At 37.3% G+C, this 26,192-nt stretch overlaps 1 protein-coding gene across 1 annotated transcript in view; it reads right to left on the bottom strand.

Moving 5' to 3' along the window:
* LOC134743252 (uncharacterized) overlaps positions 1-25,806 on the bottom strand; it is a 154,374-nt gene extending 128,568 nt beyond the window's left edge. The window contains exons 1-2 of the mRNA XM_063676661.1: positions 25,492-25,806; positions 14,940-15,011 (exon numbers count right to left, since the gene is read on the bottom strand). The gene's annotated coding sequence lies outside the window, so the exon portion shown is untranslated. The remainder of the gene's footprint in view (positions 1-14,939; positions 15,012-25,491) is intronic.
* Positions 25,807-26,192: the final 386 nt, after the last annotated feature.

A 26,192-nucleotide genomic window follows, 5' to 3' on the forward strand; every position in this document is an offset into this window, starting at 1 on the left:
TAAAGCGCTTTGGCTCCGCCGTACAAGAAAGCCCAGATAGAGCTGGGACTAAGATAAGGAGAAATAAGACTATAGATTATACCAATCAACCACGTGTCAGATAACATTACTACACTTAATAATAATAACGTTAAAAACATTTAAATATTTTAAAATTACAAAACTTGTAAGTAAAATTCAATCTTAATTTAATATACTTCATGGGTAAGTTACCGTAAATTCTCGGTAATTTACGGTAATTTTCACTAATGAGAATTACGGTAAGTGCGTAATTTCACGGCGGCACATCACTACTCACGGCCAATAAACTGTCAACAGTGGTTATCGCATATACCACAACTTACAACAAATATTGAATTATGATTGTTTTTGAGGCTATCAAGTACTTCGGGGGCATCGTTATTGTAATAAAGCAATTGCCTAAGGAATCCACATTGTAATATGCATACGCATCTACCGCATTCCAATCGGCAGCGGGCACGTAATGTTAGTACGTAGAAATAGATTAACGTATACGTTTCGCGTTACTAGGAAACGTTTCCTATTTGAAAATTTCATCCGAAGCCAGTTTATTAGTGTTAGCTGTCAGAACCCGTACAGCCGGCGGGCTGTAATGTTAATGTTATTTGAAAACGCTTCCGCTGCTCGTGCGCTTGCTGCTGCAATGTTCTAGGTGCAAGCACGTACTACTTGCATACATTCCCTTGGGAATTCTGCAGTAAAAACTACGAAATACGATATTTGATCTAGAGTAGTAATTAAATAAACACGGATTGAATTCGGTACTTCATTTGGCAGAAGGAGACTCTATTTTCCAATCATCATATCTATCAACCCATAGTTAGTACTCAGTTACTGCTGAACATAGGTAACCCTCTAACATGCCAAGCCAACTGGATATGGCTGCTAGACTTTCCTCATTAAACTTTATCAAACTGCCTTCCCCCCCACCTCGCAAGAGTCTCAAGTAGCCTAAATATTAAAACTAATTGTGAGAAATACGTTGATTACGCAAAAGTTAACAAACAATTACTGCACTAATTGAACAAATAATCTAAGCATCAGTAGAAATACATCATGCGTTATTCAGGTCAACTGAAATCGACCAATAATTTATCAGGCAGCTGCGATACGTTGATACGAATTAACCATCCGATGACAAATGGCTTCATTGATTTAAATGTCAAAGGAGCTACATAGTTCTATCGCGAACAAACATGTTTGTGTGGTGTGCTGTGGTGGTAGTTCAGTAGGGCAGCCGATATTGATTCAAATAGAGTATATATAGTTTAGGAAATTTCTGACGAATTCTTAGACGGCAAAACTTTTAGGACGCTGCACGGCTGCAGCTTTGCTTTAAAATTAAATTAACGTTGACTGTAGTCTAGTACGCGTTGGTTCCAGTGGCGTGACTTCAATAGAACTCGATACCCACTGGCTTGCCTTCGGATTCACATCACGACTAGCTAGTGCTTTGTTCAGTGCTGTTATCTTTATCTTGTAAAACTTTATGTATATGTAAGTATGTTACATGAGAAGAGTGAGAAATCAGAAATGTATAAGTATGTAGACTATGTAGAATGCAGTTTGAACGGGGCACAAAAATGTCAATCGCGACGGAACTTCACGGTTGGACGCCGACCTTGCCCCTTCCTGTGCTACGGTGAACTGGTCGCACACGCTCCCAACTGGGCTGTTCGCCGAGTGGAGTACGTAAGACCCCTGTTTACATATTGGTTTTTTCGAATCTCGGGTCAAGTTTGACTAGTCAGGACATGTTTTATGAATGTTGAACCCGCATCAGGCGGACTAGCGTCATTCCTCATCCCACACAACGCAACGCAAAAACCCCAGACAACTCTATCATAAGTTTGTATATAGACGGTGCCGTAGTTTTAGTCTGAAGTCGAATTAGATATACTCATATTATGATGAAAAATAAACGCGTGCAATATTTTCTTGCTTTGCTTGAAATCTGGATGGGATGGAACCAACTGAACGGAAGTAAACTAGTTTAGAATATGCGGACGTATCACGGCGGGGGGAACTTATAATAACTTGATAAAATTAGTCCTTCTATTGTCAAATCTATGAGAGCAATTTTATTCTATAATTTTATGACAAGAAGTCTATTAAATAAAACTTGTTCGACATAACACCTCATATTCTTAAAGATGATTGTCTCGCTTTCTCCCTCTAATAATATTCAATTCACCACGAACATCTCGAATCGAGATTCTCGATTAACTTCTATCAACATCCGCGATTTCAAGCCGTTCAGCAAAATTTTCTAAGCCATAAATAAGTTAATTGGGTAAACTGTAAACTTCAACAATGAAGCCAGGATGCCAAGAACCAATTCAACCAACACACGCGGGTTATGATCGTGTAAACACAAACAATCTATTTTCCATTGAGCACGTTAATTCCGTTTAGCGTGGCGTGGGAACGAACGCCGTTCATACAAGGTGGATGCAAAAACTAGCGACCCTCCAGCAAGTGCATAGGGGCGGAACACTGACTACCTCACATAGACTCCATTCCGTACTACAAACATACGAGACGTGGTCACCATACAATATACATTCAAGCTGCGATCCCTAGTTGCATCCTAAACCGTTTTAAAATCGCCCATTTTTACAATTAAGTAAAATTTTATAATATTTGTTATTTACGTCAGTTCAAATTGCACTCACGCAATTGAAATGAGCAGTCTATATCGCCGTTTGGTGACCGTGAATCATCATTTATGCTCCATCTATAGTCGGTGTTAGTTAAGAAGTACATTTTGACAGTTATGACTTGACCCTTATACTTACGAAGCTAAGACCTACCGTTAAACGGATAGCCTTGGTATCATATATTTAAGGGTGAATTCATAACTGTCAAAATTTACTTCATACACCTTCTTCCGACTACAGCGAGTAAGTGATCTGGGGCGGAACGAGTGGACCAGCCACGACACTCCCTTATCAGTAGGGTACACTTCACATTTCTCCACATTCCACGAGCACTTTAAGCACTTGCCCTCTTTGTGCAGGTCGCTCAAGTTACTAATAAAGGGGCAAAAACGAGAAATGCTAAGGTTAAGAGCCCGCGAGCACATTACCCTCGCTCGTTTGAGCAATTATAAACCATCTAAATGTGCTAAACAGTTCTCATAATTGTTATATCTACCAAATTTTGTTTTATCCCTTCCAGTTTGTTGCGAATGCAACTTATTATTGTATAAAAATATTCCTTATACAGTAACTAAACGCAGCCGTCGGGCTCGGCTAGTATTCGGAGACTTTTCTAAAGCACCAATAGGAGCGCTCCACATATTTTGTATCGCGGCCAATTAGAGGCACATAAATTAAAACCAACGTATTTTACTGTTCAGTTTTGCTAAATCACTCTCTCATCATCCTCCATATCTGCACCACCACTTCTGCATTTAACCGTTTTGTCAAAGAACCCTTGTAAAGCAGTAACTTTTGGAAGATTATAATAGTTTACTACAAATCGAAGCTTTTTATTTGAGTCGTCGTGACCCTTTACTTACTTGTCCTGCTTGTCCAGTTTAGGAATTATCCATGAAATAGCTACGTCAAAAAAGTATGTATACAGCTATGCATGTATCACATGCATTTAAACGGCGGAAACTAAATCACATTTCCATCGACATTAACTGCTCTGGCATTTCTAACTGGAATATCTATAAAATGTGTCAATGTACGCCAACTAGCAATTTTTTCGACACGGTATCTTATTGCGAGCAACCGGCTTATTATAGCGGTTCAGTAAATTATCTGAATGTCGCAGACTTGGATGCGCTGTCATTCATAAAATCGCGTGTTCGTTAAAGCAAGTTGCGGGAACCGCGAAACCTGATGTGTTTGCCATTTAGATAGCTCGACGAGTGTATGATATTATCTAAGTCGAATGTTCACATCGTCGGCTAACGACAGTTTGCTCTCTGTCATCGCTTAGATGTAGAACGAGAAGAAGCTAGTCTCCCGGCGGTCACGCGACAAGCGGAGTTCAGAGTTAATGTACCCAGAGCTTGAGAACTCGGTCCCCTTGTGTGAAGACTCCCATGTCTGTTATGTAATGCGACTGTACTGTTATATGGTGTCGCGTCACGCAATACTAATTGACGTCTACGAGGCTGTAATAAGTGTCGTCTTCACTCAGCCGTTGCGTTCTCCGCTAGCGCTTATCTCTAAACCTATATGTAACATTTAAAACCGGCTTTTATATTAGCGACGCCCTCGTTACAGAAATGCAGCGACCAGTTTTTTACTTTTCCTTTATCAATGTCAAGACGAAAGGGTGATTTAGACGCCCGTTTACTTTCTTAACCTTGAACTTTCTGATGTAACGCACCCCTTGTCAGACTAATGATCATAATTTAACAGACGTGTCCACAAACATGCCGTATAAAGTCCTGTCGTTGACGTGGATAAAAAAGTGGTCGTTTCACTTCAGTATTGATACTTACAATAATTGAATTTGATAACTACTTAAAATGCGTAGTCGGCATTGACGAAGGAATGCAAAGGTACAAAGATAAAGCCGTGAGTCACATGGAAGGCACGTGAGACTCCGCGCCGCTAAGCTCCACCCCGTCAGCCTTAGCACTTAAGCACAGGGTTATAGGTACGATGTGTGGCACTCGATCTTGGTGAAGTCACATGAGCGATAATCATAAAGATATAATAAAATTGACTTGCCAATTAATTGCGCTCTACTACAATTGCACTATTCATCTTCAAATATAGTTTTGCAACGATTTTACTACTAGTTAAAAGCTCATGGGACATCTTTGTCTAGTGATCAGATTTATTGATTTAGAATGAGTATTACTTACAATCTCAAGGAAATATCAAACTTAATACCTAAGAGTAATGACTACGGGCGCGCACCTGCTTTATAGCTTACAAACTCGACACGACACTGGTGTTCATCGGACTAGAATCAAATTACCGTGCTGTCAGCATGATCCAGAGGGCCTACCACGAAAACCGAAAATCGCAAATTGCAAGGATCTTTCTCTTTTACTCCAATGAAGGCGTAATTAAAGTGACAGAGAAAGATGCCCGCAATTTGCGAACTTCGATTTTCGCGGTTATAGCCCTGGTGTAAACAGACTGCATTTGGTTACTTACAAGAGCAAAACAATACAAGATGTGAATCTTCGATTTAGAGAGTCGCATCGTATCATTCGTATCGTATCTATTGGCGAAGTGATAGTAGGGCAGCAGTTAGTAGACGGGTTTCGTTCCGGTGCGTCAGAGAGATGAGAGAGAGTAAGCGTTGGCAAGCCGCCGGCGAGCCCAGCGCGGGTTGCCACGTTTTGCAATCTGGGCACAGGTACTGAGAAGAGTGAGAAGTGACGCGACGCGGGCCGCGACTTTGTGATGACATTAGCGACTACAAACGACCGTGACCGGACGGACGCGTTCACTATCGATGAAAGCGATGAAACACGCGATTACGTCCCATAACTGATCCGTTTTGGAGAAACAACGAGAATTTGGGATATGCACGATTTGCTGATTTAGTTACGAAAATATCTTCGTTTTGCAAAATTTTTAGGCTTATAGCACAGGAGCGCTGCGTCAGTGTCTCGCTCGTGACATAGACTACCCATCCCTCTCTAATTAATTCAGTTACAAATAAAAATATGTATGGTCTAGCCCCGCGCGCGAGACACTGTCGCAGCGCTCCTGAACTAAGCCCAACAAGCCCAACTACCGTGTTAATAGGTAAATGTCGTTGCTACGATCGCTAAAACAATTACAGGATGTGATCTGAATAGTTTCTGAGTTTTCATTTGACAGAAGCATTGTTTTGGGTCATTAGCTTACGGTCATTCAGATCGTTTAGCAAAGAATGTTGATGTGTCGTATCTGAAGAACCTAAATACGATTGATTATCTATAGATTACTAGGTACCTACTGAAGTTGTCTAAATGCAATGCACTTCAGAAAAAAGTATGTCAGAGGGGGCTAAGTTTATTGTGTTTAAAACTCCGTAATAGCCGTAACTGTCGTCTGTGAGTACAGACAATTTGTGCCGTACCTTATCGACCATTGAAGGGTGGCCGGAGCCTGGCACCGACTGTACCAACGTGCACCTCACGCAGGTTCCCTCAATAGGTAACCCGACACGGAAAATGACATACATATTGAAACTACCGATTTTGAAACGACTCGTGAGTCTCGTGACGAAAGAATATTTTTGTCTCACGTAAATAAAAATATTAGGCCAATGTCATTGAACAAAGAGTAGCTCAAACCTCTTAGTTAATTGTAATTTGGTAACGGAACGGCAAACTACCGCGGATTAAAAAGATAATCTAAGACAATACTAGTCTTGCACCATTGATGTTCAGAGAACCGAGATGCCATTACAAGCCATTGTTTCCAAAATCATTTTGCAAGGCGGCGTAACTATTAATAATACGTAATTTACTTGCTCTTGCTTCAATATCACATGCTGTTTCCGGTGCTACGAAATTCCCACAATATTGTATCGAGTATTGACAGTTGTTAGATAGTTGTAGGCTTATTTATTAACATTCTCGGCCAGCGAGCACGGATACTGACAGTGACCCACTTCAACTCCGCGTATTACTTGTAAGTTTAGTCGTATGTAATATATTAATAACAGCAATGTTTTAACAATGTTTATATTTTCTAAGGTTTTCTAAGAGCAGCTGTATACCTTGATGTAACTAATAGACTAGTACTAGTACGTACTCGCACCTCTCCAAAAAGCGTCTCCGTACTCCTCTCTCAAAAATATATTTATTTATTTTATTAAAAAAAAATTTTTTTTACAAGTTATAGTTTTCAGATTTTCCCCTGTATTTGTAGTGTGAGACGATATTACTTGAAAAAATTTCATAGTTCTAGGTCAACGGTTAACATACAACCAAAGATAGATATAACTCCGTAATAGATAGATACAGCCTAAGGAAAAAACGTGCCTCGAAAATCAAGAAAATTTGATTCTCGTTCAGAGGGCGCTACTAGTTTTGGCCTACAGTCGAATAGATGGCGTTGACGGTTTCGTTTGTTATTTAACAATTTTAACGCATATCAGTGAAAGAACATGGGTCAAAATCATAAAAATAATTAATGCAAATAAAAAAAAAACATTTATCTATATTTAAATACATTCTATCGTATTTTTATAAATCTTCATTTTTAGTTTTAAAGTGTGTCGACAGATGGCAGTGAATTTACTGGGGTTACAAAATTTACTATGACAGTACCGCTCTAGTATAAGTTACTCTATGATACAACCGTATTGAGAACCTCCTCCTTTTGAGATTTGGAAGTCGGTTAAAAATAAGGGTTATTTACATACTAGAAAAAAAAATATAAGGAGTTTACATCCTTAAGGCTCGGCCAAACACAAGGCAGGACGCAGCGCCGCGGTCGCGCGGCGCGACCGCCGCCCATGCTAACTCCTTAACGTCAAACAGACTGCGTCCCGCCGGCATCGCGCCCTGCTTCTGTCGCGCCCCGTCGCGCGCGTGCACGCGGCGCGGACGCGCGCGAACGCGGCGCGGATGCGGCGGCCCGCGGCGGCACGCTGGGTCACACATCAGTCGAACCGTCGCGTCGGACGTGAATGAGAAACCTTCCGTGTTGAGAGCGCGAGGCCGGCGCGACCCGCGCGCGACCTGTTTGAACAGGCATCACGCGGCGCGAACGCGGCGCGGACGCGGCGCTGCGTCTTGCCTTGTGTTTGGCCGAGCCTTTATCGTTAGATTGCCTCCTGTTTTTTTTTTCGATTCATCCGTCCGATTTTATAAACCTACAATTTTACAAGTCTAATTTTACAAGGCAACACCAGCCATTCACAAGGCTCAAGCCAATGTCAATGGCATTAATGTTGTTGCTGTGCACCTATAAAATTGTAACTTGTTCTTTAATAAAACGGAGTCCTGGTTAGAATGTCCCTATATTCAAAATAGTTCTATAATATATTTCGCAACGAAAACTCCGTGGACCGGGCTATCGTTTATTTTATTCGCTTTTATATAAGCCTGAGGCGCGCTTGCTGCAAATGCGTCTAAACAATAAGTTCTCATTTTATCCTCTGCAGATATTTGCCGTTGTTTTAGTTGTTTGTCTTTTAATTCTCTGTTTATGGGAAATAGTTAAAATTTAAATGCAAGTTGTGGTGGCAAAGACTGATGTTCGCTTGTGAATTGCATAATTACAATAATAAATACTTAATTGGTTTTTACAATATGCTTCATTTGCTTATCGTTGGTAGTAAACATTATGTCATATAACTATAATCACAATTACAATTAATTTCTTCTTGCTAACATCTAATGTAGCGGCTGATTACATTATGCTTAGATAGATACCTTTTTAAAGCCTTTTTGTAATATTTTTACCTTCAAACAATAGATGTGGTAAATCTTATAGATTATATACTTTACCCTATTGTGTACCCTATCAATTTTGATTCCCTTTAAAATTTACGTTTACGTTTTTTACGACAAAAACGGCCGAATCATTTTTTTTACGTTAGCTTAGAAATTGTTTTTTTTTTTCACAGCTTCTAGGGACTGTAAACCTGAGTATGTTGTGTATATGGTTTTAATTTCAACTCGATAACTCCACGCGTTCTCGAGATAAGGGGTCTTGACTGACAGACGGACTGACAGACCGACGGATGGACGGACGGACAGACGGACAACAAAGTGATCCTATGAGAGTTCCGTTTTTTTCCTTTTCAGGTACGGAACCCTAATAAATCATCAATATCCAAAACGGCCAAACGGTTTCGATCAGGTAGCCAAATTTATTGAATGTGAAAAAAACCCCAAACCAAACAAACTTATTTATAAATTGCATAAGTTATGAATGAAAACAGGTATTATTCCCAACCGGGTTCGCCAATGACGGCGAGCAAATCCAATTTATAGAGTTGGCGTCGGAGGAAAATGTAGGTAATGTTCTAATTTCCCGAGTTACGAGAACATACATGAATAATCTGAATATAGTCTCCGTTCCATGCTCAATCAATAATTATGCAATTATACACCACACTCGCAACGCATTTTTTTCATGTAACGTCGTAGATACGATTACTTTCTTTGCAAAAAAAGTAGTTTTATGGCTGTACATCACCATTAATAATAATATTAAAAAAAACCTTACTCAGCAAAGCATCAAAGCTAATCAGTCGTGATGTAGGGATCGATAACTGTTCGCTATTAGGATCTTTAAGTCAACAGTTAGATTAGTCAAGCTTCTAAACACGGGAAAATGCCTGGCATGAGTGGCATGTCAAGAATAGATGCTTAATATAGATTTGCAACAGAGACAATAGATCAACCTACAAAGTTGAAGTCATACATAATCGACGAAGTCAGAGGAGCTTCAGAGTAAGTATTTATTTTATATCTTTATTTTTTAACAAGTTTAATACAACTGTAAATCGTTGGTTACACTATGACAATGAATAACTATAAACCAAGAATGTGTCTGAATTGAACGTTTTATGTTCAAGCAAGGATGGAATAAAGCAATGGATCTTAGAATGGTATTCCACCAACATATACAATATCTTTGTCCAATGTGCACAATACATGTATTGCGTCTCACATTTTGCTTAATGAGAGAGTGCGGCGCAATGATGGACCAAAAAATTGTAATATCATCCTTAGCAAATTAATACCAGTCATACACTGCGCTGAACCAGACGTGTAACGTTTATCAACGGTAATAGGTAGGTACGTATTGGAATGTTAGTCATCATCTGACGCTTAATTTAGTCCGGCGAAAGGAAAAGTTTTGTATATTATTTAAACTCTGTTACATCACTAAATCAGCCCTGATACAAACAGATGCACATCAGTAAAAACAAATAAAAAGCCGGTGCAGTATTTGTATCAGCTCCGTTCACGCGCATTTGCTTATTCCACACGTTTCACTACACAAATCTACATTAGCGTTCATCGCTAATAGCAAATAAACTGATTTCTTTCACAATTTCATATCTGCTTTCAACTTGTTTCGAAAAATGAACTTTGTTACCTATAGCACACGGCTATTTTTTGCAATTAGATAATTGACTAATATACGTAACTGTAATGAAGCAAAAAAGCGAAGCAGTTTGTTTGTATAAGTGAAATATTCTTTTAGGCCATATACGAGACCATATTGTTGCATAACAACTTTCTTTCGTAGCGTACTACGAGTAGTAAACACAAGCGAAATTTCGGCTGCGCTATGACGAAATTACAATACAATGAATCACGCAGGGGATCTGATGGTGCCTGCGTAAACGTGTTCGTAAGTAACAAACAATGCTTTAGTTCACATAGATAATGACTTTTTCCCCTCACTAGCGCGGAAAGTTGTCTTTTATCCTTTAAAACAAGCGGGGAAAAACGCATTTTATCCACTAGTGGGGAAAGTAATTTGACCTTGGATGGAACGTGTTTAAGTAGCTTGACAGATAGCAAAACGTAAAACGCTCATAATAATGGTTAGTTCGATATTAATTATCATTAAACAAATGGTTTGAGAATCTAATAAAAAATACCAAATTTAGCTTTATTTAATGATTTTATGTCATAAACTTTAAAGTTCCATTAGAAACGTTTGTTTTTTAATAATGATGTTAAATATAATTCGGAACGCACAAGTTGAGTCGATGCAATTTCAAAACGCATCATTGACATTTCATACGTCAGAAATGTCAACATTGTCAACAAAATTTTTACTTAAAAACTTCTCACGTAAAAATACAGAATTTCCAGTTTTTTGTTATAATATCGTAAAAAAATGAGTGATTCCAGTGATGAAGATAATCTAACGCCTGTGGGTGTCGCACTTTCCTCGCTATAGTGAGATGAAAAGTTTTGTGTTACACCCGGGTGCAAATGTATTTTTCCCCTCACTAGCTCGGAAAGCCGTCTTTTATCCTTTAAAACAAGAGGGGAAAAACGCATTTTATCCACTAGTGGGGAAAGTAATTTGACCTTGGATGGAGCGTGTTTAAGTAGCTTGACAGATAACAAAACGTAAAACGCTCATAATAATGGTTCGTTTGATATTAATTATCATTAAATAAATGGTTTGTGAATCTAATAAAAAATACCAGATTTAGCTTTATTTAATGATTTTAAGTCATAAACCTTAAAATTCCATAATAAACGTTTGTTTTTTAATAATTATGTTAAATATAATTCTGAACGCACAAGTTAAGTCGATGCAATTTCAAAACGCATCATTGACATTTCATACGTCAGAAATGTCAACATTGTCAACAAAAATTTTACTTAAAAACTTCTCACGTAAAAGTACAGAATTTCCAGAATTTTTGTTATAATATCGTAAAAAAATGAGTGATTCCAGTGATGAAGATGATCTAACGCCTATGGATGTTGCACTTTCCTCGCTATAGTGAGGGGAAAAGTTTTGTGTTACACACGGGTGCAAATGTATTTTACTTCTCGTGTGTTAAAACACTCGCTACGCTCGGGATTCTATTTTAGAACCACTCGCTTCGCTCGTGGTTCCACTATAGAATCCTTTCGCTTGCTCGTGTTTCAATTCCACACTCGCGGGTAAAATACAACTTTGCACCCTTGTATAACAAATAACTATTACTTCTCGTGTGTTGAAACACTCGCGGGTAAAATACAACTTTACACCCTTGTATAACAAATAACTATTGTAAGCTTTTTGACCGGTTACATAGTCAGAGGACCAAATCACTTTTATGAATTTATTATTAGCTTTAGTAACTCTAACAATGATTGGATAATTAAGTTGTCATTAAAATAAATGAATTGAATAGTTCTCTATTTACCAATCATATGGATTTTTGCTGTAACGCTATCCTTAAAGAAATATAAGGAGAAATATAGTTGAAATCTAGATGATGGATTTTCATCAACCAAAACTAAAGGACCCAGAAAGAAGACGGGGGGCACAGTTCTTCATCTATTCACACACCAGAAAGACCCGGCGCAACAGAAAAAGTTTAGGGACGCTTAATCTATATTATACCGATGTTGTTTAAACCCATATAATGGTTTATCGGTAAATAAGAAGTTGGAAAAATATTTATATAGAGAGATTATATTAAGCATTTTACCCAACTATTATGATCAATCTTAAAGATCAAACAAATGTTTATACACAGTGGCTAAAAAAATAAGTGCATTTCCGATGCCATGGAGGTTTTGGGATTATACTAAGCAACTTTTACTTTCCCGTCTGGACGCCCTAGGTACCGCTGGAGAGACGAAGTGCAGAAAGACCTCAGCGAACTCGGCGCCGTCGACTGGACAGAAACGGCTTTGGACAGAGTAGCAGTCTTTGGTGTCGGAGGCCAAGATCCACTACGGGTCGTCGCGCCACAGCAGTCAGTAAGTAAGTAAGTAACTTTTACTTTGGCTGTTTCATATATTTTGGCTGGTCCATTTTCTATGGGGGTAATTTTTTTTTGCCCACTGGTTGGTCCCATAGTAAAAGTTGCTCGGTATAATCCCCAAAACCTCCCTGGCAACGGGACTGCACTTATTTTTTAGCCACCTTGTATAGCGTGTTTACATAGATTTCCAACGCCCTTGCGTAGGAAAATGGGCTTTAGCAGGTGGTAGGTGCACCGTTCCACTTGCAGTCTAATTGAATTAGTGGCAATCGGCTTGCTGACTCGCTGCGACGCCGGCCGCCCCCATTCATGCCCTACGCATGCCCACATAACGTGACTGTAATTAAAGTATAGCCTGAGAAAATAACGCTTCAATGAACATCAACAGCAAATTACCGGCGTGTCTTTACTAACCAAAAAGAACGTTCTATCAAGTCCTAGACACTCCTAAACTAAGAGTAGAATATTTTCTTTAGCAATTGCAGACAAGGATATTACCGATTAATTTCTATAATATACTTAATAACAAATTAGCAATTCATTTACCATGGTCATAAGGGCGGTTCAAGACTCGCGTGTAAGCTCGTATAGACCAAATGTACGGAAATGCAAGACGCGTGTATAAGCTCGTACGTACGGCCGAAACACGCTAGTCTGAAACCGCCCTAAGGCCTGTATAAAATATGGTAAACCATAAATTTGAGTCACTACCAGATACACATATGCAGATGTATACCTATTATACCTACATTAATATTTATAAATAACCATAAATAAAATAAGGTTTGTTACTGAACTCCCGGTAAGTAAAACCAGTCAGTGTCACGAATTTACGACAACTAAGACATTTTTATGAAAGTTTAATGAGGGGGGCATGTATTTAAAAGCGTTTGCTTTAACATAGGTCGAGTTTCAGATCAGCGCTATGTATGTTGATTCAGGTATTTTTTCGTGCAATATATGATATATGTATGTAAGTTTACATCAGTGTTTACATGTATTCAGAATACTGTAGAGTGTAGCGTGTATAGCCGAACGGTAAATGCGTGAGGTTTTCAATCCCGTTGAGGTTCGTTCCCTGGCTCTTAACAATAAGAGCTTCAGAATTTATGTACGAAATAAACATTTTATATCACTCTTCGGTGAAGGAAAAGACCCTGAGGAAACGGGTCAAATCCTAAGACCTAGTTGGAAGGTCAGATGTCGCTAACGAAAAAAAATAAAAAATAAAAATTATTAGGTACTTAAATATTATTAAAGAAATGTTAAAAGTAAAGTTTCATTGTGAAATTACTCTTGAATACATGTTATTTTCATGAGCTTGTATTCGCGGTGGGTACAGTTGCGGTGCGAAAGCAACCTAACACCGCAACACCGCATCCGCTGAGCAAGCTGAGCTCCTCCGGCCGACCAGTACAATGACCTATTCACCTTTAAACTATGACTATTGTCTTTTCAGTATTATGAAAGTTAATCTTCATCGTTAACCATAAAGTAAGACCTCTCATGGCTCTCAAAAATACATGGGGTGGGGCACAAACTTGTTTAGTTTAAGTACCGATAAACCTACCAACCTACCTATTCACAATTACTCTCAAGTTGACATAAATAGGCTTATCCCATAGTATGTACTATAAAATCATGAATATAATTTGGAGGCAGGCAAAGAATACCTAATATTGTTTTCAAGCCCAGTTCACAAAACGAAAAAGTATATACCTACACCATTTTATTGTTCAAATTACAATGCATATTGAAATTTGAAAGGAAATATGAGATTTAAACTGACGCAACAACATCCCGTAGGAGTTGCCAGCGCACAGCTTTCAAAGTCCAGTGATAATGATAGCGCTGAACGCGGTACTTTAAAAACTGGTTATAGTAAAATATGCCGCTTACTGCGGGAGGCTAACGTGAAAGTTTAGCTAGCGATTACTTTAATATGTTTATCTCAGAAACTTGACTGCTGCTCTGAGTCTGACCCACATGCTTATCAAAACGAGCTCTAGTATCGCAAAGAAAATAGGTTTGTCATGTTTAAAATTTATTGCTGTGAGTTAGACTGAAAAGATCCAAAAATCTATTCGGCATTAAGGAAGCATCTTGTAATCAAAAGCAACTCCAAGACGTTGATAGCACTAAGTCTTACAGATAGAAACCTAAGGAAAGGTGCTTGGCCGCGAGCACTCCTATGATTGAGCGAGCCCTTGTGTACAGTGAAAACGGCGTGAGAAAGTAAAAAGACGCAATCATCCAAGAGAAAAGCTCGTAGAGGCAGGTACATGCGGCGCCTTAATAGAATACTTAAAAATTCAGGACATAGGCCAACGCTCGGGGCCTGACCCACTACCGCTACTTTAGCACTTCTGTTAACCAATGTTTATGGCCATAACATGCCCTTTACAATTAAAAGGGTTTAGTGATTTTATGTGTACTTACTACTTAGAAACGCCAAGGAAAGTTGGTTATGAAGATATCAGAAGCACACGCGAAAATAGAGTTAAAGTGGTTCGGATATTTCCCATACTTTTACTTACGTTAGGTGCGTTAGAAAGAATATCGACGCCGTCAGACAGCAGTTGGCGTTGTCGTTATCTACGCCATGCTATCTGCAACAAGAGAACCTATGTCACTTATTGTACAAAGTGGCGCTGCAATTAATCTTCTTGGACACTTACATTGTTACATTGTCCCGATTGGGATTATTGTGACTTGCTCAATGTATTCAGATCAAGTGGCTGCATCATATAATATGGAAGCAAATAAAGCAAAGAAAATTATACCTTCTAATGCTTTTACATAGGTACAGATGTACTGCATAATTATTTTCCTCGGAAACGTTCGTATTTGTCGTGCTACTTCAGTCAGCCTTAGTACTTTTTGTACCGAGACTGACTGAAATAGCAAGACACGTTCGTACGTTTCCGTGAAAATACGAAGGAAACAAATATGCACTAACATCTGTATTTATAATTATTTTCGATGCACATAATAATATAAAGACAAGGTAAACTTAAGGATTAGCCACAACTCCTGCCATATGTATGTGCCCAATTGTCATATATTTAGATAATTTGTTTTTTTGATATTTAGACAATACCTCGGCTTTTATCTATATCTGATTCTTATCAACTAGCTTAGCTGCAATTGTTACGTTACATTGAAAGGGTCCTTTTGTAATTTACATTCGTTCTAAAATCATCACAACAACATTGAGATATTCGGGTAAAGTAAACCAATGTTATCAATTCTTTTAACATCACAAGACATAATATTAGCAAGTTTTTAAGCGAAGGATACAAAGAGTAGTATGTGCGACATATAATTATTATGACAAAACCATAGCTTTCGACAACATCTGAAAGCAACAATTGCGTCAAGAAAACGCAGTCGCACAAAGAAGGTCGCATATGCAGTATTTAAAACTTAAACGGCGCATTTACACAATAGTTTTCTCTATGCTTTCATCGGATAGATCTAGCTGTACAAGAGGCACCGATAGGCGACCGCACCATAAAATTTGGTACCTGCGAAGCTGCTCGCAATCACTATTGAATCACTGCCTGCACAAGTGACTCACTGAGGCAACGACCCGAGTACCCCAGAACGCCAAGTGTTGCAAATTCAAGAGATAAAAAAGTTGTAATCATTGGCAGTGGCGGTGACAATGCCTATTGGGCCTCATTATAAAACCTTTGTTCTTGTAACTTGTAAAGGATTTATGAAGTAGACAACTTGATCATTTATGTCAAAGAGCATATAATCACTACGTTCTAATTTATGTTTTATGTTTGTTTATGTGTCATGCAATTTCATTTGTGATTAAATTATAATTGAATAAATTGAACGTTATACATACACTGAATATTATATTACCAGATTAACACCTAATTTTGAGTCGTCAATCGTATTTAGAAAGAATCACAAAGTTGCACAATAATAATGGACAATGATTTACATATTTGCTATGTTTGTTTGTGGAATATTGTTCGATGAATGAAGTTGCCGTTATGATGAATACATGATGAATCCTGTTTTGTCCTGATAGTAGGTTTGTCCTGATAAAATTACCGTAAAAACTTGCATATCACTTAACTATCTATAATCCGTAAAAAATCCTCCATCTGGTAGGCCTCCAACGAGATGGAGCGACGATCTGGTGAAGGTCGCGGGAATTCGGTGGATGCGAGCGGCACAGGATCGGTCGGAGTGACGAGCCTTGGGGGAGGCCTATGTCCAGCAGTGGACGTCTATTGGCTGACATGATGATGATGGTGAATCGGTAAAAATGCATGCTAGGCACTAATTTCGATATAAACTGACCTAATAGGAATGCAGCAGTTTTTTGGTCAAATTATTTTATAAATTATTACTTATTTAAGGAAACTACCTAATTATCATGAATAAATACCTCGAGCTCGGCCAAGTGTTGATGAAGTGAACAGAAGTCATAAAGACAACGCGGTCTTATGAAGGAACTTTCCTCCCCTCAAACTTCCCTCAAAGGGATATGTTTGCCTTTGTACATCTTATTATTTGTACCATGTAATTTTTAATATGTATATTTGTACAATAAAGAGTTTACTACTACTACTACTACTACTTTGCACCCTTGGCTGCTTTTTACTAGCTTTTATTTAACTTGCCCTGTTAGTATGTACAAAGATAGATATAACTCCGTAATAGATGGATACAGTCTAAGGAAAAAACGTGCCTCGAAAATCAAGAAAATTTGATTCTCGATCAGAGGGCGCTACTAGCTTTGGCCTACTGTCGTATAGATGGCGTTGGCGGTTTCGTTTGTTATTTAACAATTTTAACGCATATCAGTGAAAGAACATGGGTCAAAATCATAAAAATAATTAATGCAAATAAAAAAATCATTTATCCATATTTAAATACATTTTATCGTATTTTTATAAATCTTCATTTTTAGTTTTAAAGTGTGTCGATAGATGGCAGTGAATTTACTGTGGTTACAAAATCTACTATGACAGTACCGCTCTATCTTATTATATCCTCTTTGGTATGTATGTACCTATGTTAGTGTGGGTCAAATCATGGAACCAAATTTAGACCCACTTCCCGATTTTCGATTAAGCTGAAATTTTGCATACATAATATGTTAATCGGATGACAATGCAATATTATGATGACATGAAGCCACCATGAAGCTGATCTGATGATGGAGACAGGAGGTGGCCATGGGATCTCTGTGATAAAACAACGCAAACTAATTGTTTTTCCTGGGATTGTTAGAATTGTCTCGATGAGTATTAGTTGTCTGTGGAAAGATAAGTACAGTCAGCGATAAAAGCTTGTACCTACCAAAAATGAAATTTTTGTCAAAAACGTATTATAAATTGCTAAATTAAAACGAATAAATTAGTTTTTAGTGAATCAAAGCCAATTACAACTCAAGCAGTAGCCATGCCACGATAAAATATCGGCATAGGTGAGGATAATGCCCATAACAGCCTAATTAGAATGTGAAGCCCGTAGCCCCGCCTCGGGCCGAAGAATAAGCGCATAGTACGCATAGGCATGGCACGTGTCACGATTTTGATATTCCGACGGCCAAGTACTGGCGTTAGGAGGTAAAATGCAGGTATTGTGTTGTCAAGTACTTAGCAAACGTACTGTTATTGGTTCTAAGTTTATGCAGCTTTATATCCAGAGCTTGTTTGTTTTTATGTGCTATGAGGGGGAATCAAAAAGTCCTTATAACGTAGTTGTAAAACCTCTTTACTTCAGGTTTGTTTTTTATTCTGAGCTGGTACTATGACGTAATTTTTGACAGTTGTTTTCTTTTTCAATATATGTTCCCGCCATTATATTGTAAATGAGTATTTTGTGACAAAAAACTTTTTTTTTTAAGGAATAAAAAAAAATGAAAATCGATATACTGAATGCATAGAACAACAAGGAAATTATGTAGAAAAATAAAATGATTTTTTTTTATACTCGTTTGTTTTTGACCCTATTTCTAAGAACTTTTTCCTCGTATGTGCCACAAAGGGTTGTAAATAAGAACAGGTTAAAATGTCATCTTAAAGGGTATTCCGTCTCCATTGCTTGGATTCCTGGTCATAGAGGGATTAAAGGCAATGAAAGAGTTGATGAATTAGCTCGAGATGCCATTATCTGTGGAGACATGTTTCCATTTAAAAATGTTGCTGAAGACCTATTAGCTCTACCCAAATTATTCCTACGAAAGGAGTGGACGAAACAGTGGACATCTGGTACAGGTACTGCTTCTGCGTTACACTATCGGAGCATTCAATCATCAATTCCTATCAAACTATGGCTTGCTAAAATTTCTTTGTCGAAACCGGCTACCAGTATGTTAATCCGAATGAGGTTGGGTCACGTATGTACTCCACAACACCTGAAACTGCAAAATCGTGTGGCCAGCTCCGCATGTATTTGTGGAGCTGATCCCGCTGATCTTAACCATATATTTTTTGCATGTAGCCTAAATGATTGTTCTTTATTATTAAGACAGCTGTCAGATCTAAAAGTTCCGTTTCCCACATCCATTACATCACTCCTGCATATTAATGATTCCTCTCCAGATATATTTAAAGTATTATATTCATTCCTATCACGTCATAATATAAAACTTTAATTTATACTTTACCTTTCCCTGATCCATCCAAAATTCCGTCTTATCCGTTATAATGTAATCCTTTAATTCCGTTTCCCCGTTTTACTCGTTTGGCTGAATGCGCCAGGAGCGCGATGCCATTAATAATATAAAAAAATAAAATAAGAACAGTTTGTAAATAAGAATTTCTACCTTGGACCCATGAATTAACTACTCAGAATTGGGCGCCTAACTGGTTAGACCTATAGAATTAACTAATCAGGGAGTCTGCTTAGTCATTTTCTCATGAACATCAAGCAGTTATTATGTTATGACGCGTTTTGTGTCGTCCTGTTGAAAACGGACCATGTACGGATTGTATTAAAACTGCAGGAGGAACCTGGTCTTCAATAGAAGGACATGATGTCACGATCCTCAGCATTGAGGGACCGACTGAAAAAGAAGAAGACGGATTGTATGGTGGTCCGACTTTCTATTTTAAGCAGGTCGCACAGATATTTCGGTTGACGATTGCATCCATTATAAACATTGACTTCACGACTGCGAGCGAAATGCAAAGCAAAGAGATCATTTCATGGCATCCTTGCGTGAATCTGAATCTTGTCTTTGTCATTATTCACGTTTATGATGCAATTTGGCAGTTTCCGCGAAGAAACAAGATCACGCCGCGAGGCTCAGTGGTTTAGCGAAGCGCTACTTTCTTGGCTGATAATACCATCGGTTACCAAATGTTCGGCTTTCGTTCACGAACAAGTGTAAACGAAATATCTCAAGCATGCTGGAGCTGGATCTCAAGGTAACTTTTACATTAGTTGCCCGAGGCGAGCGTTCGCTTGCGCCCGGTGCGATGGAGATCAGGCCCTGCAGCGCAACGGTCGCGACGAATGCACTACCGTGACGTCTGATGACAATCCGGACTGGTACCGTTTGCTCTCATCTCGCTGTCTTGGTGAGTACATTAGCAAAAGCACAGGTAAAATAACAATGGAAATTTACAAGCTGTTTGAATTGAAACATGGCATAAACATATTTTATTGGTGAAACCTAAGCGCAATATAGTTGCTTCGAACGATGTTCGACGAAAATTGTGTAGGAATGCTGACGGAAGTAGGTTCCCTCCTTCCCCATACAACTTCAGGGAGGGGGGGTTGAATAAACGCGATAAGAAGACGAAAGCTCGAATGTTCGCGACGTTCGCGTCCCTCCCTATACACATTCACATGACCATCAATACCATCGATGTCATTCAATGAGAAATGAGAACGCATTTCACTTCGGTAACGCGTTTATGCATGATGGATGTTAATAGACTTAATAGCGTTATTTCTCTATTACAGTACTAAGTTCCTATGGCCACTTCCGGTCTCCATCATTAGATCAGCTTGCTTCGAAGCAATTTTCAGCGGAATCGGAAACAGGGCAGTGTATTATTTAACTTGCAAGATTCAATTACAAACATTGGGACAGCAGGTGAAACTAGATAAAAGCTTACAATAGAAAAAATAAGCACTTGGCAATTTGGAAAGAATGTAGGTACGCTCAATATCATAGATGTTGTTATCACCTCTATTTATTGTGAATATAAGGTGAAAGGTTGAATTGTGTTCAATTAAAATACTTTGGCGTACAAAGTACTCGCCTCGGCAATTCGCGTGCAAAGGCAGGCAGGTGGAAGTAAGTATGTGTAAATGTAGATACTTCAGGGCCATTTATCTGTGACATGACCTTTGACTTGACCTCTTGCCGGACAAGACCCTAGCCTGGTGGGTAATTTATCGCTCACGCGAAAACGAAACGGAATTCAGACAGAAACTGAGGAGCCTTATAGACCAAAGACTGACAGTGCATTATCGTCGCATCTCATCCATCACATAACAGGTACAGTGTACAAGGTAAAGTATCAACATAACAATTAAATATAAATAAATATATGAAGAAGACGTTTTTTTTTTGCCATAATATTAGGGCTGTGTTGTTAAACATTGTCGAAAATTGGTCATATTGATAAATATCTTGGAGACTTAGACACAAATTGTAGTTGTAGTAGTAGTAATCACTTTATTGTAAAGCCTGACCAGGAATATATGATCACGCGCCATGTTGCGGAATTTCACTAGAACTAATTTTTTCATACTATACTGAACTGTCACCCTGTACACGAGAATAACAGCGCCCTCTTGACAATGATCATATATTAATTTTATTGGTCAGGCTTTACACAACACAGGTTTATAAAAATAAATAACAGTAATGGAAGTACAAAGGCGAACTTATCCCTATAAGGGGTCTCTTCCAGCTAACCTTCGAGTAGATGAGTGGAAAACTCTAGTTAGGTCAGATAGACAAACTTACGGGACATACAATAATATTTAAAAAGTAAAGTAACATATTGTCTACTCATAAAATACATAAATAACGTTATAGAATAAAATACATAAAATACCAAATAAAAAAAATAACAAAATATTTAATAATTGTATGTGTCTAATGCCGGTAGCTCACTAGGCAATAGGAGTGGTCATTTCTCCATACAAACGTATTTGACTGTTTCCTCCGTGGTTTTTGAAGCTAGAGCAGTGTTTTTCAAACTTTACGGTGCCACGGCCCTTTATGATCTTAAAAATTCCTTTGCGACCCCAACACTCTGTTTTAAAAGACCTTGTTTAAAAAATCTGAAACGCACCTTTCTATCATTCAATCAGTTAATTACATAACTTACATATGCGTTTTGGTACGCATACGCAAGCTACTTTTATAGGAAGGTAGCTTTCTGTTTCACATACTACTAATTTTTTTACTGGCTTCGAGATTTCAAAAGGAGGAGGTTCTCAATTCAGTTGTGTTTTTTAATTTAAAGTTTTGTTATTTTATCTGTAATTTTTTGACCGATTTTGAAGTTTTTTTTTAATGAAAGGCTAGCTATAATGTAATCCGGCGGATTATAGGATCTGACTGCGACATATACATATAGATTGGTTCGATTTTGATAATGGGATCCACGAGGAATCGAAGGAACTACTCAAATCTTAAAGGCATATAGGTACACATAGTGAGTTTTGTATTTTTATCAACAAATCAAGCACAATAAAAAAGTGACATTTGATGAAGCGGAACTGCTGCTAATGAATCCGAACAGAAATCTTCAACGACGCATAGTTCACGTTTGGCGATTTGTTCTCTTCGCTATGTTTGTTAAGCAAGTTAGATTTTGAAGCCACATTTTCGCCCAGAAGAAAAAAAAACTAGAAAAAATTACCATGACTATTGCAAATACGATTTTTTAATAGCTGCGTTGAGGTGGCTGATCTCAACTCGACTGAAAAAAAAATACTTTTGGAACTTGCAAGAAGGGAAGGATGCTAAAATTGAAGTTTGTATCCATCTCGATTGGTGCGTTCTGGGTTTAAAGAATGGCTGAATATCTTAATCTAGCAAAATAAGCCCTTAAAATTTTGATATCATTTGCTACTTCTTATTTATGCGAGCTGACATTTTCAACAAAGGTTAATCAAACAAGCTCTTTCTAAATACATACACTGAATACAATTAAATAAATTCAGTTTAGGTCTTTAGGTGCCTACCTAAAAAATTATTTGTTGTAAGTACATTTACATCCTTTAAATTTTAAAATCTAATCTTCTCTCGAAGCTGAATTTCGCGACCCCCTTGAATAAGTCTCGTGACCCCCCTGTGGGTCGCGACCCACAGTTTGAAAAACACTGAGCTAGAGCAATGATTTTTTCAACACAGATTATTATTATTAATAAACTTACCTAACCTCATCCTTATCGCACTAGTTTTAGGAGCCTAAAATATTTAAATCTCAGCACCCATATCCTTTTATTGAATGAAGACCTGTAACCTAAGAAGACTTCCACTTGTAATAGAATTACAAGTAATACAACTTACAAGCGTTTATAAAACAGCCCGTAGGTTGTATACTCCCAAATATGTTCTTAATGTATCTCTAGTCTCAGTATGAAATAAAAATAATCTGAAGAACCCTCTTTGTGCAAATACAACGAATGTTATCTTGCGGCCTCTGGAGGCCTAAAGGAGAAGATCCAGAAGCAGATATTTCATACAACAGGCAGAAAACAAATAGAATGATAATATGATCATGACAGTTAATTAATTTATAATATTTTATCAGAATGAAAAATTGCGTGAACACTGTCTATACTAAAAAGTCAGGGACAGATAACATTTGAACTTTAAACTCCACATTTTGCAGTTGACTCTAACATGTTACCTACTTTGAAACTATCCTAAATTGTTCGAAGATTACTTAATCTTATTATTAGGCCTTCTCTGTCCATCTATTTGTCAGCTCCATCATGAGAATAAACTCTCGTTCAGGTGCTTAAAAATTGTAGGTAATATTTTTATACCTCCACTATGTACATTGTTATCAATAATTGGATTTGTGATAAGAACTTACAGATACTAAAAAAATTGGTAATTAATAAATGGTAGTAGGTTAACCTTGTAATGTTATTTTCTAAAGCGAACATGTTTTTTGACCTAAGGACACATGTACGAAAGAAACTCTTTAGGTTCAAGTCAAAGTTTAATTTAATTTATATGACAATAATTTATTAATAAAAAAAGTTTGCAAATTTTAAAACCAACATACACAGGAACAAATATGGATTGTATCATCCGAAATAAATGATTTTTATTTTATTTTATTACAAGTTTAATAAAATTTTATTCATATTAGTATTTTTCAATATTATATTTTTTGCCAATAAAAACAATACTGTTTATAATGTTTGTATGTAAATTAATTTGTGATTACCAGAGACCGGAATTATTGTGGCATTTTTGAACTTCTCACTTATATACAAAATATAAAAAAGTTATAGTAGTTAATGGATATTTGACTGTAAAAGAAGTCATTTAAGCAGATAATATGAAAAAAACATGACTATTTATTTATTTTATAAAGAAACTAATGGAATATTGGTTGGACTAAAGCAAAGGGGGTGCCGACAAGTAGAAAATTTTTCATCGGAGTGATGTTATTATAACACCTATTTTTTATTGTGTTATCGTAGAGAATACGCTAAAATAAGCATGTTTTGTAGGATTTTTTTTTCTCTAAAATCAAAAATGGCCGAGATATTTGACCCGCAAGTTGAAACCACTACTTGACCAATTAAAATCAATCAATCATTCATTTGTTGAAATAGTAAATTTAAGTAACAGAGACAAGATAGGTGCGACAACGAGCGAAGCGAGGAGGAGTGTGTTAGGTTGACCGCGATGATCGCGATCAAACAGAGTGCCAGAACAGACATGTTATTGTACCTACTAAAAAAATTCTAAGTCTTTTTTTGCACCCCCTTTGCTTTAGGCCAACCGAAACGATTAACTATTAAGTTTTCATTGTTTATATTGCACATCTCTATTTCGCATTTTCAACTACTTAAAAGTTATCTACAAGAGATCACTCTTTAGCTATAAGATCGCTTGTTATTTACCTCTACTACTTAAAAGTTAACTAGAAGAGATCACTCTTTAGCTATAAGATCGCTTGTTATTTACCTCTACTACTTAAAAGTTCACAAGAAGAGATCACTCTTTAGCTATAAGATCGCTTGTTATTTACCTCTACTACTTAAAAGTTAACTAGAAGAGATCACTATTTAGCTATAAGATCGCTTGTTATTTACCTCTACTACTTAAAAGTTAACAAGAAGAGATCACTCTTTAGCTATAAGATCGCTTGTTATTTACCTCTACTACTTAAAAGTTAACTAGAAGAGATCACTCTTTAGCTATAAGATCGCTTGTTATTTACCTCTACTACTTAAAAGTTAACTAGAAGAGATCACTCTTTAGCTATAAGATCGCTTGTTATTTACCTCTACTACTTAAAAGGCAACGGATTTTGATGCGATTTTTAATAGATAGTAATTCAAGAGGAAGGTTTATATGTATAATTTGTAAAGGTTTTGTGTAAATTAGTTGAACTACCCGTGCGAAGCCAGGGCGGGTCGCTAGTGATTTCATAAAATGCTCATTCAACTGTTCTGTCTCAAGAAGTATTATTGTGGTGTATGGATAAAAGAATGTGGTATTATTCATTTGAGTTTATAATTTACACCTACCTCGTTATAAGCAATTTCAGTGAATGATTCTACCCTCTTGAATGATTTTACCCTCCAGCAAAGTCGAAGTATGTTAAGAAATTAAATTATACAGAATTGTTGTGACAATTAATTGCATGCATAAAACAACTAAATTTATAGATGTACAAACTTTAAATCGAAGTTGTAAGGGTATTATTTTTGTCGCATAAGAACTTAAGTTCTCGAGTATAAAACAAAATTTGCAATATATACGCTGAAGTTCAACAAACAATACAAAACATTAGAGTACTACATTTTACGTCATTAGTTCACGAAATCTGCTTTAGTTTAGAGTCATTAGAGTAGCATGCAACAACGAATCATGCTGTTAACAACAGTACCAACCTTTGAATTGCAACAATCCTCTTATCAAAACACTTGGAAGCCTTATTCACACATTATAAAACAGTTACAACAGAACAACAACACTTTAACAACTTAAGAATTCGTTGTAAAACTTTTTCAAGGCACTTCTGTAAACGACACCGCTATTATAATCACACTTTTCGTAATTGTAAATCGAAATGCATCATATTAAAATTTATAAAAAGTTACTGAGAAAGCATAACTGCATGGTACGTATATTTCACCAAATATTTCTCAACGGACGGAAACAAACTTCACGAGTTCACTTCACGACGACAAGGCACGCACAAGTATACAGATAACGTACGTAAACTGTACTGTAGTGTAGCCAGTCAGCGAGAAGATTCGTATACTCAAATAGTAGTAAGGACTGTTAGTTAGGTTGGCAATCATGATGTGTTTGTACTAAAAATACTAAAATGTTAACTGTTAATTAAAGTTATTATAACTAATAACTTTATGACAGTGCGAGCCTTGTGGTTTCATCTGGACATTTTACATGAAAATGTTTTTGGTGGGATTTCACTTCTTTTTGTAAGTTGCTTATGATAATCTTCCATCTCCTAATTTAAAGGGTCGGGGGTAATTCACTAAAAAATCCTGAAATACTTATGTGGGGGCATCTTTTATACAATCTGCTTTTTACTGATTCCCCATACAAACTTCAACCCCCCCCCCCC

Source organism: Cydia strobilella, chromosome 7 (genome assembly GCF_947568885.1).
Source record: "Cydia strobilella chromosome 7, ilCydStro3.1, whole genome shotgun sequence".
Classification (NCBI taxonomy): domain Eukaryota; kingdom Metazoa; phylum Arthropoda; class Insecta; order Lepidoptera; family Tortricidae; genus Cydia; species Cydia strobilella.